Here is a 17876-nt window from a genome sequence, read left to right as displayed (position 1 = left end):
AATGGCTAATAAGCACATGAAAAGATGCTCAGTATAATGAAATCCAAACCACAGTGAGAAACTACTTCAAACCCACTAGCATGGCTGAGATTTAGAACTACGTCACAAGTGTTGATGAGGATGTGAGAAATTAGAAATCTCAAATATCAATGGGATCATAAAATGGTGTGGCTTTGAAAGACCAGTTTGGTGACCCTTTGAAATGTTAAACAGACTTCCCCGGTGACCCAACAAGTCCGGTGCTCAAGAGAACTGAGACCGCGTCCACCCGAAACTTGTGTTCACGGCAGCATCATTCATGACAGCCGGAGTAGAAACCACCCAAATGTTCACGAGGTGAGTGGGTAAATAACATGCAATTTATCCATATGACAGAATATTGTTCAGCAATGAAAAGGAATGAAGTTCTGCTACCTGCTACAGCATGAGTGAACCTTGAAAACATCATGCTAAGTGAAAGGAGGCAGACACAAAGGCCACATATTGTATGAGTCCATTTATACGAAATGTCTAGAATAGGCAAATCTATAGAGACAGATTTATAATTTCCAGGGGCTGTGGGAAGAAGGCATTAGGAAGTGACTGCTGATGGGCAGAAGGTTTCTGTTTTGAAGTAGGCTGGGCCAGTTTCTGACAGCCAGGGAGCGCAGGCTGACCTCTAGCTGCAGTAGAGAGAGAGCCAGTGGAATGTTCTAGGTTGGGAGCGGCATGATCTGATTAACATCTTGGGTGTGGGCCTTCTCCAGTTTGTGCTGCAGGTGCCTGACAGGCAGGTGGCTCACAGTACGCAGCTGCACCACTCAGGTGGAGAGTGGCACACACCTGGAGGTGCACTCTGTGGCAGGCTCTTGGTGGAAGGACACATCCTAAGCTAACCTGTGAGCGTGGAAACGTGAGTGTCATCTAGGGAGCCTCCTTAGTAGTGGTTGAGAGTTCTGCCCTCCAGGCCTTTGCTCTAGCCATGCCCACCACCTTTCCCTTTCGTTTGCCTGGCTACCCCCAGACTCGTACCTTTCCTGTGTCCTGCGACACTTGGAGCTACATCCTGACTTCTTACTCTCACCAGCAGAGCTCCACAGGGCCTGGTGCACGGTCAGTGCTTAATGAGCAGTTGTCGCCTCGGTGCTGTTGAGAATCCACCGTATGCCCGACCCAGAGCAGAGTCTGCAATGTTTTCTGTGAAGACACAGACAGTGACTATTTTAGCTTTCTCAGGCCTTGCAGGCTGTGTTGCAACTGCTGCTCTCTACCCTGGTAGCATAAACACATCACAGAAAATCCATAACCGAGTAGGTGGGGCAGTGTTCCCATAAAACTGGCTATGGACTGAATGTGTCCCTCTCTGGTTCATATGCTGAAGCCTGCCTAGCCTTTGGAGGTGATGAGGTCATGACGATGGAACCCCTTGGTGGGATCAGTGCCATTATAAGCAGAGGGAGAGACCTAGCTCCCTCTTTCTCCATCTTCTTGCTTGTCCTCCATGGAGGACAAGCGAGAAGAAGGCTGCGTGCAAACCAGGAATAGTCCTCCCCAGAACCCAGCCACGTCAGCTCGCTGCTCTCGAACTTCCAGCCTCCAGAACCGTGAGAGGTGGGTTTCTGTGGTTGAGGTCCCCCAGCCTGTGATATCTGTGTCCGAGCAGCCAGAATCGACGAAGACAAGTTTATTCACAAACACAGGCTGGGGTTGGCCTGTGCACCATGGTGTTCTGACTCGGGACTTAGGGGAGTCTTGGCATCCATCTTTCCAGGAATAAAACCCATTTTTGTGTATGTGTTCTTAGGAAATTATTTCATGTCTCTGGGCCTCAGTTACCTCACCTATAAAATGGAGACAACGGTACTCATTTCTTACGCAGGGGTTGTAAGAATCGAAAAGTAACATTAACTCTCCCTCAAGTCCTTGAGGCGTGCCTACTAGGCCTTCACACAAGTCCTCTCCTTCTGACCCCCCTAGGAGTAGAAGCTCCCGAGATAACCACATTGTCCGGCACGCATTCACTGAGCACCTCCTGCGTGCTGGGCCCTGACAAGGAAGACAGTGCTGGTTCCTCCCCCGTAGGATATACAAAGGTCTGTTGAAGGAGGGCGATGCCGGGCCAGCTGTTAAGCTCCAAGCCCTGTTCTCCTGGGGCTGCACTCCCCCACCAGCTAAATGGGGCTGGGAATGGCTCCCAGAAGTTGGGCCGCTGAAGTCCTGGGAGCTCCTGAGGGGAAATGGAGGGCAGGAGGATGGCCCAAAACACCTGCAGACACGCTTCCCAGTGGTGCTGGCCGCTCTGTGAGCCGGAGATTGCAGAACGGCGCCATGGGCCAAGTCCGACCTGCAGGTGTGTTTTGTTTGGCCTGCTTAGCATTTAAATTTATTTAAAAAATGAATTGTCAACATTTAAAATCAGGAAATTTGGGATAAAACCCAGATTTCAGCTTCTAATTAAGACAACGTCGGAAGAGCTGACACACTGGGCCCAAACAAGCCGCCCGATGATGACAGTCTGGGCCCAGCGGACGGGCCCCCTTTCCGCTCAGGTTGGCTGTCCGCTGCTTTTTAGGCTCAGTCTTTGGTGAATGGCGCATTTTTCTCTTCCCTTGGACTTTTTTTTTATTCTTCCTCCATCTTGATTCTAAAATAAAACCACGTATTTATTTGGAAGTGTCCACTAGTGATAAAATCCTGTGACAGTGCCTTTTTAACTTCCCAGCCAACACAGACAGGAAAAGAGAGCAGCCTGCCGTGGTTTGCTTGGCGTGGGGCAGCGGCTAAACAGTTGTCGAATGAGTACATGACTGAGTAACTCTGTGTATTCGTTTCCTATCGCTGCTGTAGCAAACCACCTTGCACAAGCGTGGTGGTGTAGAAAACAAAAATTTATCTCATTGTTCTGGAGATCAGAAGTCCAAAATGGGTTTCAGTGAACTAAAAGCAAGGGGTTTCCAGGCTTCTGTTCCTCCCAGAGGCTCCAGGGGAGCATCCATTTCCTTGTCTTTTTTCTGGCTCTGAAAGATGCCCACCTTCTTTGGCTCACGGTCCCTTTCTCCATCTTCAAAGCCTCCAGAGAAGCATCTTCCACTCTCTCTCAGACTCTAAGCCTCCTGCTTTTGTCTAATAAGAGCCCTTGTGATTATCTTGGGCCCACTGGATAATCTAGAATCCTCTCCTGGCTCAAGATTCTGCATTGCAAAGTCCCCCTTGCCCTGTACAGTACCTATCTGCAGGAACTAGAGCACGGTCATGTTTGGGAGGGTGGGTGTTATTCTTCCTGCCACACAATGAATTAAACATGGTTCCACCCCAGCTTGGCTGTGGCTTGGGGTTTCAGGCTACAGCTAGTGATTCTGTGGTTGTCTACATAGTTATTGAGCACCTAGTGTGTGCCTGGACCTGTGCTGAGCGTTACACATCAGCAGTGACCCAAAGAGACTAATGCCAGGGCACGCTCTTTGAATGAGACACAGGCACTCAGGTTTCCCCCTTAAGCCCACCCCGCCCACCTTCCCTGAGGGTACTGAAGCTCACCATCTGTTCGAAAGACCCCGCCTGTGCCTGTCCCCGCTTTCTGCCCTGCACATGGAACAGTAGAACCTGTGCTTTAAGCCTTCAGTCTTGAGACCATTTTTTTTCCAGCTGCTGGGTTCCAAGGGTGGCTTCTGCTGGCACTTAGAGATGGCAGGTCACCTCTCTCTGTGCCTCCAGTTCTGGCTCACCCAGGCTAAGAGCAGGGATGTCAAGGCCACTTGGAAAGCCAACCAGAAAGTCATGCTGCACTTAAACATGACAGATCTCAGCACGGGGAAATCCAGCACAGCGTAGTCCTGGGGGTGGCTCACATCTCCCAGCCAGCTGTCCCCAGACTGGGCAAAGGCCAGTGTGCGACCTCCAGGCAGAGCTCAGCTATTGGTGAAAGTGAAGGAAGCTGTCTGTTTCTTCCAGCTGAGGTCCCCCCAGGCCCTGAGTTTGGATGGGATATTGTCTTCAGATGGAGTCCTCAGGGAGCCTTCAATCGCAACATGGACACAGAGCCACTGTCCACCACAATGTCATGTTTCAGGTCGGGAGGCTCAGTTCAACCCCCTTGCTGAGGGAGGAGGGGTTAATTTGAGAGTACAGGTATCCTATAAGGGTTAGCTAAGGAGGTGGCAGGGTGGCCCTGGAAAGGCAACGACACAGCCCTTATTTTGGCAGTGTGTGTGTGATTGAACAGGATGTGCTGACTGGCATAATGTGTTTGTTTTACCATGAAAGGTTACTGCCCAGGCATATCACAGTTCAGGGTGGCTCTGCTCCATGCAGTCACTCAGGGCCCCAGCCTCCCTTCACCTTGCGGCTCTGCTCTGCTGGCTGACAGATGGGAGAGAGGGTGAGGATGATGCAGGAGGTTTTCACAGGCCAAACCCGTAAGTAGTCCGTGTCACTCCTGCCCGCATTCCTTGGCCAGAACTCATCACTTGACCCCACCCAGCTGCAAAGGAGGCTGGGAAATGTTTTAGCTGTGTGTCCGGGAGGAAAAGGAAGTGTGGTTTGGTGAGTATGTAGCAGCCACTGTTAAGTATATTTGTTTGGTCACATACCTATTGCATCTATGTTGCGTGCCAGGTTATTGGCTAGGTACTGAGACACACAGGTGACTGTGTTCCTGTCCCCTTCTCCAAGGAGCTTTCAGGTTCAACTTCTAGCTCCATTGCTCACTAGCTCTGTGACCTTGGGTAAATTATTCAACCGCATTCAGCTTCAATTTTTCCAGCTGCGAAATGAGGGTAGTGATACCAGCCTATAAGAGAAGTGGTGAGTATTAAATGGGGTGATAATTGTAAAACCAGAAACCCAATGCCTGCTCCTTGGTCAGGGTCAAACAGAGGGCAGCCGGGGACGTGGGAGGCATGAGCAGGCAGGTGCCGAGGTAGGGGAAGCAGGAGCCTAGTGTCCCAGAGCTGTCCTCGCAGCCCCACATCTGGGGCCTCCCTTCTTAGCTTCCCAGTAAGGCAGCCTAAGTAAGACTTAGGGCTGAGAGATTTTAAGGGGGGAATGGAAGTTTCTGCATCTTCTGTTAGACCAGGGCTTTGGGCAAACTCGGGAATGACCTGTCCCTTCTCAGGTGCCCAGCCAGCCACCTCTTGGGCCCCCCTCTCTCTTCCCTGTGCTCCCTCTGACCTTCCTGGCTAACTCTCCCTCCCTCTCAGTCCAGCTGAACGGATCCGACTCCCTTTGGTGATGCTCCTCTAGCGCAGACATGCCCGCGGACCTACATTTCCTCCAAACTTGCAGGTATGGACGATGGTCCCTTTGGGGCGACCTTGAACTGCCTGCCAAGAGCTCTGAGCAGCCAGCTTGCTGGGATGTGGGGAGAGGGGAAGGGAGGTTGGAGGCCCTGGGAGGGAGGTGGTGGGAGGCCACACCAGGATGTTAAGCTTAGCCAGACAGCCCCTCCAGAATCAAGAACAGATGGCAGGGAGGTTTCCAAATCCATTTGGAAGTGATTGTCCGGGTGAGAAGGGTTTTAAGCTCCCTGGGGGGTGAGAGGATCATATTTCACCCTTGAAAATGGAGAGAAACAGAATTGTCCTCCTAACTCTATCTTGTGTTTGGGTATCAGAGACAGCTGCATGATCCTTCCTTGACCCCAGGGTACTTTGCCCAGGGTGGGACAGAAGCACTGAAGTGTTCCCCCTCTGCAAGGAAATAAAGAGGCCAAGAGAGAGGACCAGGTGGAAGGTTGTGCTCAGCTCCCCAGGGTCTGTCCTGAGGAAGCAAGTGTCCATGTGTTCATTGCTTCGCTGAGCAGGCACCATGTGCTGTGGGCACAGGAATTAGGCAGTGGGCAGGCAGGGGTGTGGAGGTGTAGACTGGTACCCCAACAAGTAAGCGATGAGGCCCAGAACATGATAGCAGTTCCCAAGCCTGCCATGCACCTGTGCTAGCAGGTTTCACAGTGGAGCCTGAGAAGGGCCCCAAATTATAGAAGCTGCTCATGCTCAGGTAGATGCAGGTTTTTTACGCGGACGCCTCTGAAATCCGGGTGTGTTTTCAGGTCGGCACAGGTTCATCGTTTCATTAGCAGCCTTTCAGTTTCCAGGTGGTACCTCAAACTGTGGTGCATCTGGGGCTGCTGGCAAGGCCGGGGCTGCTGGCAAGGCCAGGGCCAGGGCCAGGCCATCGCTCCGCTCAGTTGTACTGCGAGCTGATGTCTGTGGAATGCTTGTCGCGTGCTGGGCTCTGTTGAAGCCCCTTCACGTGGGTCACCTCACGGACTCCTGGTGATACCGTGTGGCATACCACGCTGCAGGTGAGACTCTGAGACACAGAGAGGTGATGGGATTTGCCCGAGGTCACTGAGCACATAAGTAGAGGATCTTGGTCAGGAAGCCCAGGAGGTCTGGCTGCACGGCCCATGCTCGCTACCCCTGGACCTACAGGGGAGAGTGGGGCATCCCACTGGGAGCTTGGCTGGTGGGTCGGGTCATCTGATGGATTCCAGCTTTATTACTATTTTTTTATTTTTAATTTTCTTATCTTCACCCAAGGGCATGCTTACTGATTTTAGAGAGAGGGAGAGAAACTTCAATGTGGGAGAGAAACATCAGTTGGCCACCTCCTGTACACACCCTGACTGGGGTCCAAGCCTGCAACCCTGGCATGTGCCCTGACCAGGAATCGGGCCCATGACCTTTTGGTTTATGGGACAGCACTCCAGCCAACTGAGCCACAGCGGCCAGGGCTTTGTGATTCCCTTTGAAAGCACAGAACCCTTCGTTCCCGGTGTCCCTGGGTTGAACCGGGGCTGAGGGAGGGGCAGGAGCCCGGCCTTCTCAGCCTCAGTTCCCCATCTTGAAACTCCCCCAAGTTGTCTCTGTGAGGGTGTTTCTCGGCCTAATTTCCATGATTCCCTCTCTAGGAGCCTTCTTAGGGACTTCCCCCCACTAATCGCTCCCTCTATGAAGCTTTATTTCTGCAGATACACTTTACTTCTGTTTATGTGCTGCATGCACATCTGCACTTCCTACCTAAAATGAGTAATTGTTTCCCACCCTCCCAGAACCAGTTTTTGCAGTTGGGGCAATATTGCCCCCATCCAGAATCTGTGCTCAGCAGGCCCCCCGGGGCCACAGAGGCCAGGTGGAGACAACGGGGTGTGGCCTGGCTCTCAGCCCCAGTTACACATTGGAGCCTCCTGGGGAGGGTTTAGAACATGCCTGGACCCCAGCCCGGAGCGGCCGAGTCGATTGGTGAGGGGGTCCCAGGCATACTTAAAACGATGGAACACACTTCATTTTTTGGAGCAGTTTTAGGTGTATGTAAAGATTGGGCAGAAAGTGCAAGAGTTTCCCTACTGCTCCTCCCCACAGTTTCCCCTATTATTAACATCTTGCATTAGTGTCATACATTTGTCGCAACTGACAAGCCAATGTTAGTATATTATTATTAACTGAGGTTCGTAGTTTACGTGAGGGTTTCTCTGCGTGTCGTACATTCTGTGTGTTTTGCCAAATGCATGCTCTATGCCCACCTTCACTGAATCACACAGAACAGTTTCACCGCCTGCAAGTCCTCCCTGCTCTACCCACTCATCCCTCCCTTTCCCTCAACCCCCTGCCACCACTGAGCTTTCTGCTCTCTTTGGTTTTACGTTTTCCCCAGGGGGCACATAGTGGAAATCATTCAGTATTTAGCCTCAGAGCCTTTGCCCAGGCTGTTCCCTCTGCCTGAAATGCTCTTCCCCTACCCATCTGCTTGGCTCACTCTCTGACCTCCTTTGGGTATTTTTCAAATGTCATCTCCTCAAAGAGACCTTTCCCACCCATCCTATGTATTTGTACCCCCACTTGCCTATAGCTCTCCCCACCCTTTTTCCTGGCTTTGCCATTCTAAACTACTATGTAACTTACCAAATGTCTTTGTTTTTCACTACCTGTCCTTTACCCATCCGACACTAGACTGTACATTCCATAAGCACACAGGTGATTTTTGTCTGTTTTCTGGAGTGCCATACAGGAGGTGTTGGATTAGACATCCGTTGAAAGAAAGCAGGCACATATGAGGTGGGGGCTTGGTAACCCCATCCCCATTCTGCAGGGGAACCACAGAAGCTCAAGAGAGGCTGAGCCACACAGCTAGTGAGTGAAGAAATCGGGTCTCGAACCTCAGCAGTGTGACTCCAGAGCCACCCTCCAGCCCCCATGTAGATGGTGAGGATCAGGACCCCTGGGTAGCCCCCAGCCCCCCGGTCATCTTCTCCTGACCTCAGACTCCTTCATTCTTGGCCTCAGTTCCCTGCAGGGTGAGTGGGGACTCAGATGAGATAGTGGGTCTGTCTTAGTGTGAGCTGACCTCAAGGGCCGCTCTGGGGACCGGGCGGGTGAGTGATGGGGTGGCCATCCCAGCAATGACCTTGTCCACGTCCCCAGTTCCCAGGCCCCCCAGGAGGCCTGGCGTGGCTGCCTCCAGCCAGGGAGACTGTTGTGTCCCCCACCGCTGTCCACACTTGGTGGTACCAACCCTTCAGGAGGCATTTCCTGCCCGGCATTAACATTCTTGATCTCCCTGGCAGGCAAGAACCTCCTCAGGCTGGGGATCGCACCCTCTTCAACACGTGTCCCCTCTCTCCCGGGGCTCCACAGACAGCAGGTGCACGCGGTAGAATACTGCACAGTAAAGAAGGGAATGAACATTTCCTGAGACGTCCTGTGTGCCCCACGGGCAGTTTTCTGAGGTGTGTTGTTATCCCGGTTAATCTCGGTGACGTCCCTCAGGGTGGACGGGCTGTGCTCCCTTAATGGATGAGGAGACTGAGGCTCAGAGCTTCCAGGCTTGTCCGAGTCTGCCTGGGAGAGCCACCTGCCCTGATGGGCCCAGATGGCAGGTGACGGTGCTGGGCCAGGTGGCCCTCAGGCTGGAGCAGCCAGCTGCCCCTGGGAGCCCGGCCTCTGACGTAGGCTGGGCTCCATCTGTGCACTCTGGTGAACCATTTCTAACTGTGGATGGAGGAGTGTAAGCCAAAGATAATAAGAACAAACTCCGGACTTCGAGGTTCCAGATCCTAGAGTCTCCTTTTCGGGAGGGTTTCCACCTGCCTGCTGAAATGAGGTGTGGTTCAGCTCAGAAGCAGGGCACTGGAAAGATATCTGTGAGGGGTGGGAAGGAGTGGGGACTTTCCAGCCTGGGCCGGGTGAGCTGCAGGTCATATCACCTGATATTGATCTGATATTTGGTCAACCCCGGAGAGAAACAGTCATTCATTTGTTCATTCCTTCAATATGTACTGGACACTTGCTGTGAGTCAGGATCTGTGAAAAGCTCTGGGGACATAGCAGGGAACAGAACAGACTCAAGGCCCTGCCCCCATGGGGCTGACTTTCTGGCCAAGGAGGGAGCAGCAAGGGTTGGGAGATACTTTATTAGATGGGCAATCAGAGGAGGCTACTTGGAGGAGATGTCATTTCAGCAGCAGCCCCAGTGACAGAAGTTGCTGGCTAGGCCAAGATTGAGAGACCTCTCATGACAGCTGATGTCACGGGCTCAGAGACATGATAGGCTTGCCCAAGGTTGACCTCACTGGCACCTTCAAGGTGTAGCACCTCTGCCATCTTTGGTGTGTACCTGAGATGGAAAGGAAGGTAAAACCGAGTCCCCAGCAGCCTCTGCCATTTTCTGCCCCTAAAGACCCAGACCCAGGCCAGTGTGGCCCTCCAATGGTGGGGATGGTGGGGTCCATGGGAATGGGCAGCCCTTGTGGCCCAGCCGCTGAATGGCAGACAGCCTGGTGCAGGCAGTGAACACCAGCCACAGGGCACTGCTTTCGGGGGGCTGGGCCTGCCCTTCTTGGCCAGGCGTGGGGCCGGAGGCAGGAGCAGGCAGGGGCAGGGCTCCCTCCTAATCCTGTCAGCTCCCATCTGGTTCCCAGTGTGCTGAAGACCCACTATGTGCACAACTGACAGAGATGCTCATGCCTGGGTCTTTCCATCACTTTACAGTTTATAAAGCCTTCATGAATAATAATACTTGTTACTGGCATCTGCTGAGCAAGCTCCCTCTGCAGGCAGAGCTCCTGCTGCATGCGCAGTGCTGTTTAAGGGTTTTCTGTGTACTGATTTTGTTTACCCCTCCCAGCACCCAGTGAGAGGCTGGAAGGCACAGCTCATATGAATTTCAACTCTGGAGGTCAGATATCCCAGCTCCGTCACTTGCTGGCTGTGTGGCCTTGGGCAAATCCCTTACCCTCTCTGTGCCCCCAGTCACCTCATCTATGAAGTGGGGCTAATAACTGCACCCGTAACATGGGGTTTGTGAGGACTGAGTGAGTTAATACCAGTGATGTACCCAGGATGGAGTGTGGGTAGAGTCGATGCTTTAAAAGCTTTTGCTGCTGCTGGGACAGTGACAATGAGGTTGTGGCTATCACCTTCATCATCATTCTGGATCACATGAGAGGATGTTCGTGGCCCGCCCAGGGTCACAGAGCAAGTAGGCAGCAAAACAGGGACTCAGGCTTGGTACTCAGGCTCTTCCCCTTGGCGTCCTCCCATCTCTGAGAGGGGGGATTGGCTGTGGCCCCCACTGCACAGGGCCATGCCCTGCCCACTGCCATGCCTGGCCCAGCCCTCCTGCTGCTTCATGAGTCACAGGGAGCACTTGGAGCTGGGCATCAAAGCCTCTTCCACAGCATCCTGTTTCTGATTATCCGGAGACTTCTCCCCTGACCCCCACCCCACTCCTCCGAGGGAGAAGGGACTGCATGTCACTCCTCATGCACAGGCTCTGTGTCACTGTACCCCACGACTGAGCAGGCCTGGTTCCCCTTCTCCCCTGACTCCATCTAAACCCCCTTCCTGGGGCTGGGTGGTGCGGAGGTCTGCATGGGGCTCATTCTTTGCCAATGTCTGGGGCACGAGTCAGCATTGGGGCCCCAGAGGGCACTGCCAACCAGGACCCTGCTCATGCGTCCTCACCACCCCAGGGGGTGTCAGGAGGGTCTGTGCCTACTGGGCAACTGCCACGTCAGGCTAGGGGGCAGGGGCGAGCTGGGGCTGCAGTGCCGTCTGGCCTGTGAGGGTCCCAGGCCTCCACCCCCCTCACACCTCCCAGCCCGCTCCCTCCCCCCTGCCAGCTCCTGTTTGCTGGGCAGAGGAAGACCTGAGCACCTCCCTGCACCTGACCTGTGGATCTCAAGCCAGCCCTGTCCTTGACACCTGTGGCCAGAACCGGGTGTTCAGGGGAGGGGTTCCTGGCAGCTCTGAGGCCCCACAGAAGATGAGGAATGGGGGAGGGAGACGTCGGCTGCGTGTGTGCACAGGCACCCTGACCCCCACAGCTCCTTAAATCCTCCCTGCTTCACAGACGTGGAGAGAGAGACTCAGAGGAAGCAAAGTGACTTGCCCAAGGTCACACAGCTAATAACCTGAATCTTTGGGATTAGGGAGTAATGGAGGAGTTCTTAGTCCTCCAAACTAAAGACAACCCTGGCATCAAATACATACTGCTAATCATTATTGCTCCTCAGTTTGCAGACCTACTAGTTGCCTGGCACAGTGCCCGGTGGCCTTGCACATACACGAAGCCCAGTGGGCCACCAGCTGGGCTCTGGCACTTGTACTGGGTCACTGAGGGAAATGATTGAGCCACCTGTTAATGGTGTAGGCCGGTGGTACTCACCTGTGGTGAGTTTGCCCACGTAGGGACTTTGGGCGATGGCTGGAGACATTTCTGGTATAACAGCGGGGGAGGAGTTGCTGCTGGCTTCTAGGGGACAGGGGCAGAGGTGCTGCTTAACCTCCCACAGTGCACAGGTCAGCTCCTAACAATGAATTCTACAGCCTGGGTGCCAGTCACGCTGAGGTTGATACACCTGGGCGTAGAGCAGCCGCCAGGATGAGGCAGTGCCCTGGCACTAGCAAGAGTGGGCAGCCGTGAGCTCCCTGGCCTGGAGGAATGAGGGAGGGCACTGTGTGGACAGGGCTGCAGGGAGGGGCCTCTAGGAGACATGCCACCCAGGCCTCTATAGCCCCTACACTGAAGGGGAAACTGAGGCTCAGAGAGGGCAATGGAGGAACTTGCTCAACATGCCAGCACTAGGCAGAGGCCAAGCGGGGATTCAAATGCAGGTCACCTGACACCAGACCCCAGTCCTGACCACTACACAAGCCCGGCCCTCGGGCCTGAGCTGTGTGAGTGGCCCTCGCCCGGGCTGCTGATGTGTTCCGAGATCTCCAATCTCCGATCTCTGCTGGGGATGTGAGCTGGGTCCTACCCGGCCCTGGGACTCTGGGCAGGGTGGCCTCCTGCCAGGCCTCTTGCACTGTTTCCTTTCTTCCAGCCAAGAGCAGCAGCCCTCAGGCCGGCGGAGCCTCCCCACCTTCCTAGGCTGCTGCCCCAGCCAAGGTAACTGTGCCCCAGCCACCCTGAGCTCCTAACTGGTTCCAGATGCCCTGCCCGAGGCGGGACGGGCCATGCAGGCCAGGCCCCACTGGGGAGTGTTAACACATCCACATCTGTCTGTGGGCCTCCAGCAAGCCCCACTGGGCTGCCCTCGGAAACCCCTGGCTCCAGCTTTCCCAAACATGCCCAGGTTTACATTCCTGGGCCAGCCCCTGTGGCCCCCAGCCAGGCCCACAAGACCCTCGGGAGCCGGGGGAGGCCTGCCTGCCCGGTGCCTGGCGCCTGGTGCTGCCTTACTTGGCCTGGCATGCTCCTGGCAGCTGGATCAGATGACACAGGCCTTTGAGCTCAGCCAGCACCACCTCCCAGGTGTCCCATGTGCCTCCCTGTGGCCCAGGGCCTCTGCATGTCCTCCTGCCCTGTCCGCAGATCCCGTTCCCACACGGCCTCTGGAGCCCCCAGACATCCCCTGATCACGTATCTCCCCTGTGCGTGGCGTCTGCGGGCCCCAGGAGTAGACAGGAGGGCCCCAGAGGCCTGGGCCGGATTCTCCCTCCCCTCTGCCTGTGTTGCCCTTGTCTCTGTCCCTGTCTGGCCCTCTTCCCCAAGTCAGGAGCCACTGGAGGACGTGCCCAGCACCTGGCCCAGGGCCCAGACCATTGTAGGTGCTCAGCAGAACGTACTGAGTGAATGGATGGACAACCGTGTGTGAGTGAGTGATCACGCTTGCCGACCGTGACTTCATTATTCCGCCAGCCCCCCAGTGTTGGCAACACCCTCCCTGGCCCAGGCCGCCTCCATCTGGGGGCTGCCACATGTGACGGCACTGCTCCCCCAGCCTCACTGCACAGCGTGCTCGTCCAGGGACCTCTCAGTTTCCCCCAGTCTTTATTCTGAATAACTTTTAACCTGTAGAAAAGCTATTGTAAGACGTTCACCAATTGTTGATATCTTGCTATGCCTTTCTATTTGAGTTACATGTTTTATACACTTGTACCTTCACACACACACACGCACATGCACATGCACACACACACGCGCGTGCGTGGTCCCTGTGTCACTGAGCTTTGATACTGAGCTGTTTCTGGATAACCTTGTTTACCAGAGAATGTTCCCTCTCACACGGATGTTTTCTCACCTGACACAGTGTAAATATTTGTACTTCAGGATATGTGACACATGATGTAACACTATTATGCAGTTCACGATAAAATTGCACCCTCACCCCAGTGATGTTCTTTCAAGCTGTTTTGCTTGCCTTAAGCCCAGGGTGCAATCCAGAATCACCCTGGGTCCTAGCTGCCCTGTCTCCCTTGTTTCCTAATTTAGACCAGAAGTCTGCAAACTTTATTGTAAAGGGCCGGATAATAAATATTTTAGCCTTTACATTCAATAAGGTCTGTAGCAACTACTCAACTCTACCATGGTATAAAAAAAAATAGCCATGGACAATATGTAAATAAAGGGACATGGCTGTTTTCCAATAAAACTTTATTAAAACAATTTTCTCATGAACACCTACATCCCCACCACTTAGATTCTCTCTCTCTCCCTTTTTAAAGATTTTATTTATCTTTAGAGAGAGAGGGGAAGGGAGGGAGAAAGAGGGGGAGAGCAACATCAATGTACGAGAGAAACAATTGCTTGCCTCTCGCACACCCCCAGCTGGGGACCTGGCCCACCACCCAGGCGTGTGCCCCGACTGGGAATAGAACTGGCGACTCAGTCTGCAGGCTGGCACTCACTCCACTGAGCCAGACCAGCCGGGGCTAGATGTTCTCATTCACATTTCTCTCCACTTGCTTTATCACATAGCTCTCCATCCACCTTAATTTTTAATGCATTTCAAAGTAAGTTCCCCTAAACATTTCATTGTCATTAACTACCTTAAAGAAAGATCTTGGCATTGACAATTTTGTGGTGTCCAGACAGTTGTTTTGCAAAACAGCCTCCCTTTGGATGTGTCAGATTGTTCACCTGAGATGAGATTTGGGTTGAACATTTCTGATAGGGGTATCACTAAGTCAATGATGCTTCTTGGGGGCAGGTGCTCTGAAAAATGCTGGTTCTCCCCTTGTTCCCAGAGGTTCTGTTTTCACAGCTCTAGGTGGGGGCCCAGAATCTATGTTTTTGGTGAATGCCCTAAGTGACTCTGCTCAGCCAGCCTGGAACATTATTAGCACATTTCATTCCGTTTTTATGCCAGCACATTGATAAAGTAGGTATCACTAATTCAGTTTATCAGATGAGAAAGCAGAAGCTCGGGTGGTTAAGGAACTAGCCAGAGGTCATTCACCCATAGGTGGTAGAGCCAGAATTGGAGCCCTGGTCTGTTCCTTGCACTGCCCGTACATTGTCCACCGTGCTAGGCTGCCCCCTGCTGTCTACATGGTAGTACAACTAGAATTCTTGCCTGCAGGCCCCAGGCCAGTAGCTATCTTCCAGTCAGTGTTACAGTGTGTTGGGCAGGGAGGTTATTGTCATGGCCAGACCTGGTGGCTTCCACTCAGACCTGGGACTGCCATTTCATCAGAGTTTACCCAGTCCAGGAAGCTATGGGTCCCTCAGGCCTGGGGCTTTGGGAGGCAGAACCCATACAGTATGGAGCAGCATCTTCCTGAACATTCCATCAGAGACTGGTGAGGAGGTTTTTCCTTATTTTTCTTCTGACCCAGCTACCGTGCTCCGAGGGTGAGGCCAGGAGCGTGTTGTTGGTGGAGGAGCATCATTTCTACATCAGCACCAGGCCAGTGCTGCTAAGGCCTGTCTCACTAACATCATTGAGCTGGAGCAGACCTTCCCCCAGGGGTGTGGAGGATGGCCAGGGCCAGGCCAGGCCAGGCCAGGCAGCTCCTGGGAACCCTTTGAGAAAATATTAATTGTCTGGGTTTCCAGGGAGACCTAGCGCAGGCAGGGCTGTAAAACGGTGGTTGGGTGGACTCTCAGATGGTCTCCACATTCTTCCTCCCTACCTCCCTCCTCCCTTCCTTCCTGCTACATTATTTATTGGGCATCTACTAGGTGCCAAGCCCAGCACCATTCCAGAAGCTGGGGCTATTGCCTAGAACAGGATTGATAAGTCTTTCCTGTCATCAAGGGTACAGTCTAGTGGGGAAATTGACCTTGAAATCACATAAAAGAGAAAATATATGTATCAGATAGTGATACATACTATAGAGAAAGCAGAACAGGTGATGTGAGTGGGAGTGACTGGAGAATGATTTAGATTAGGTGACCAGGGATGGCCCCATTAAGGAGGTGACATTCCAGCTAGCTCAGGATGACAGGCGAAGGTCAGTCATTTGAAAATCTGGTAGAAGGGCATCCCAGGCAGGGAGAACAACATGTGCAAAGGGCCTGGGGCCGGAATGAGTTTGGCACATTTGAGGAATGGCCCCTGGGCTGGAGCAGATTGGATGGGGAGGGACACGGTAGGAGACAGTGGGAGTACCATGGTGCAGGGCATGCTGGGCCATGGGGATGAGTTTGGATTTATTGTCTCTGATATTGGAAGTCTTTGAGGACATGATCCAAATGATGATTTCAGACCTCTCTAGCTGCTGTGTGACAAGAGTCCTACAGGGGGCAGCAGAGACACCAGTGAAGAAGCCACCAAAGTGAGCAGGGTGAGAATTGGCCCAAGGTGGGGGTAGTAGACATTTAAGAGGAAACGCCCCTCCTCTTCCCAGCAGGGCCCCTGCAGTGCCCTCCAGCCACCCTCCGACTGTGGCAACCACCAGCAACGAGACAGTACCTTCCCGAGCTTTTGCACAGGCTGTTCCTTCTGCCTAGAACACCCTTCCCTGTTTTGCTCACCAACTTGAATATATCTCATGGCCATCCTTGTCACCTTGTCCCACTATTTTTCTGTCTTTGTGGCTCTCCCTTAGCCTTGGAGCCCCTGCAGGACCAAGGCTAGCCCTGGTTATCTTTGTACCCCATCCCTCAGCACTGGGTCAGGAACATAGTACCTGCTCACTAAACGTCTGAGAAATCCTACTACCAACTGTAGCAGCTCCCATATGGTGTTGCCCTGGGCTAAGCATACCACTCCCATTATTCTTCCACCAATTTATAAACAAAACTGAGGCTCAGAGGGGTTATGAAACTGCCCCAAGGCCACATCACTTGGAGGCAGAGGCCAGCAGCTGCTGTCCTCTTTACAGGGCCATGCAGCCTCCTGTCTGTCACAGCCTCTGCAGCCCTGCAGTGCCCTCCTCTGTGGTATCTGCCCATCCCTAGGGACGTTAGGCTTTCGGTCTGTGTGTATGACGGCTCGGAAAACTGTTAGTGCTCCACAGACGGCCCTTTTGTTCCCTCTTCAGAAAGCTGCTCTCCTTTCCTGCGCTCAGTCAGCGGCCCCAGCGACCCAGCTCTGCCTTTGTGGTCCCACTTGGCACCCTGCCTGGGGACTGCTCCTGCAGACCTCGTTCTAGTGAGTCTGTGGCACCTGCGTCCTGCACCAGGCAATGCTGTGGGACAGCCGGGAGGTGGCCCTCAACGGGAGCCCTTGTGGGCCCTTCCCCTAGCCTGCCTGAACGTCCAGCCTGCAGGGGGAGTGTCCGAGAGAGGTTGCCAGCAGGGCGGCCCTCTCATTCCCTTGCTCAGCGAACCCTCATTGAGCACCTGCTTAACCCGGGCGCTGTCTGGGCATGTGGGATCTGTCTGGAAATAAGATGGCTCAGGTTCCTGCCTGCAGGGAGACAGGCATTGAGCAGGGACAGGCCTGTGAACACGGTGATGTCAGAGTGTGGCACTTTCCAAGAGTGAGAAGGGCTGTAAGAACAAACAGGGTGTGATGTGGGGGTGCAGGGCTCCTTCAGGTGGGGTGGTCTGGAAAGCCTCTTGGAAGAGGTGCTACTGAAGCTGAATCCTGAAGGACAAGAAGGTGCTGGCTGTGGTGGAGGTCTGAGGACAGGCCCTGCAGGGAGAAGGAGCAGTGAGTGCAAAGGCCCTGAGGTGGGAATGGGCTTGGTGGCTGGAGCAACAGCGGTAAGGCCAGTGTGGCTGGAGCGGACTGAGGGAGGAGAAGGGAGAGGGGATGAAGTGGGAGAGGTTGGGGGGTCCGGGTCACACAAGGTCTCACCCCACATGAAGAGCTGGGTTTGACCCCAGGTGTGATAAAACAGGGAGAGGGTCCACGGTATGGAAGGTGTGGCGACCCTCAGTGTCCCCAGGAGGTTTCGGAGCCGAGGCTCACTGACTACATGTTGGCAGGATAGGTGAGTGCCACCCACAGTGGTCCCACAATGGCACCTGTGACCCCTGGGGTCCTCCTGGGAAGGTGCACACATTGTTGGCTTCCCTTTGAGGAGCCCCTCACACGGACCCGAGCCCGCAGTGCAGACCCGGCCCCAGGCAGGGCTTGCTGGGTGGTCTGCTGGAACTCCCCCAGGGTCATGGCTGCCACATGTGCGCCTCAGCATGCCAAGGCCATGTGCATGTGTGTGCACGGTGGGTGTGCAGGGCACGGAGCCAACAGGGCAGAGGATGGAGGGAGTGGGGCGTGT

This window comes from Phyllostomus hastatus, unplaced genomic scaffold, assembly GCF_019186645.2.
Source record: "Phyllostomus hastatus isolate PE091 unplaced genomic scaffold, TTU_PhHast_1.1 phas_scaffold_385, whole genome shotgun sequence".
In the NCBI taxonomy this organism is placed as follows: Eukaryota; Metazoa; Chordata; class Mammalia; order Chiroptera; family Phyllostomidae; genus Phyllostomus; species Phyllostomus hastatus.
The sequence above is the reverse complement of the archived record's forward strand: the minus strand, read 5'-3'. Positions refer to the sequence as shown.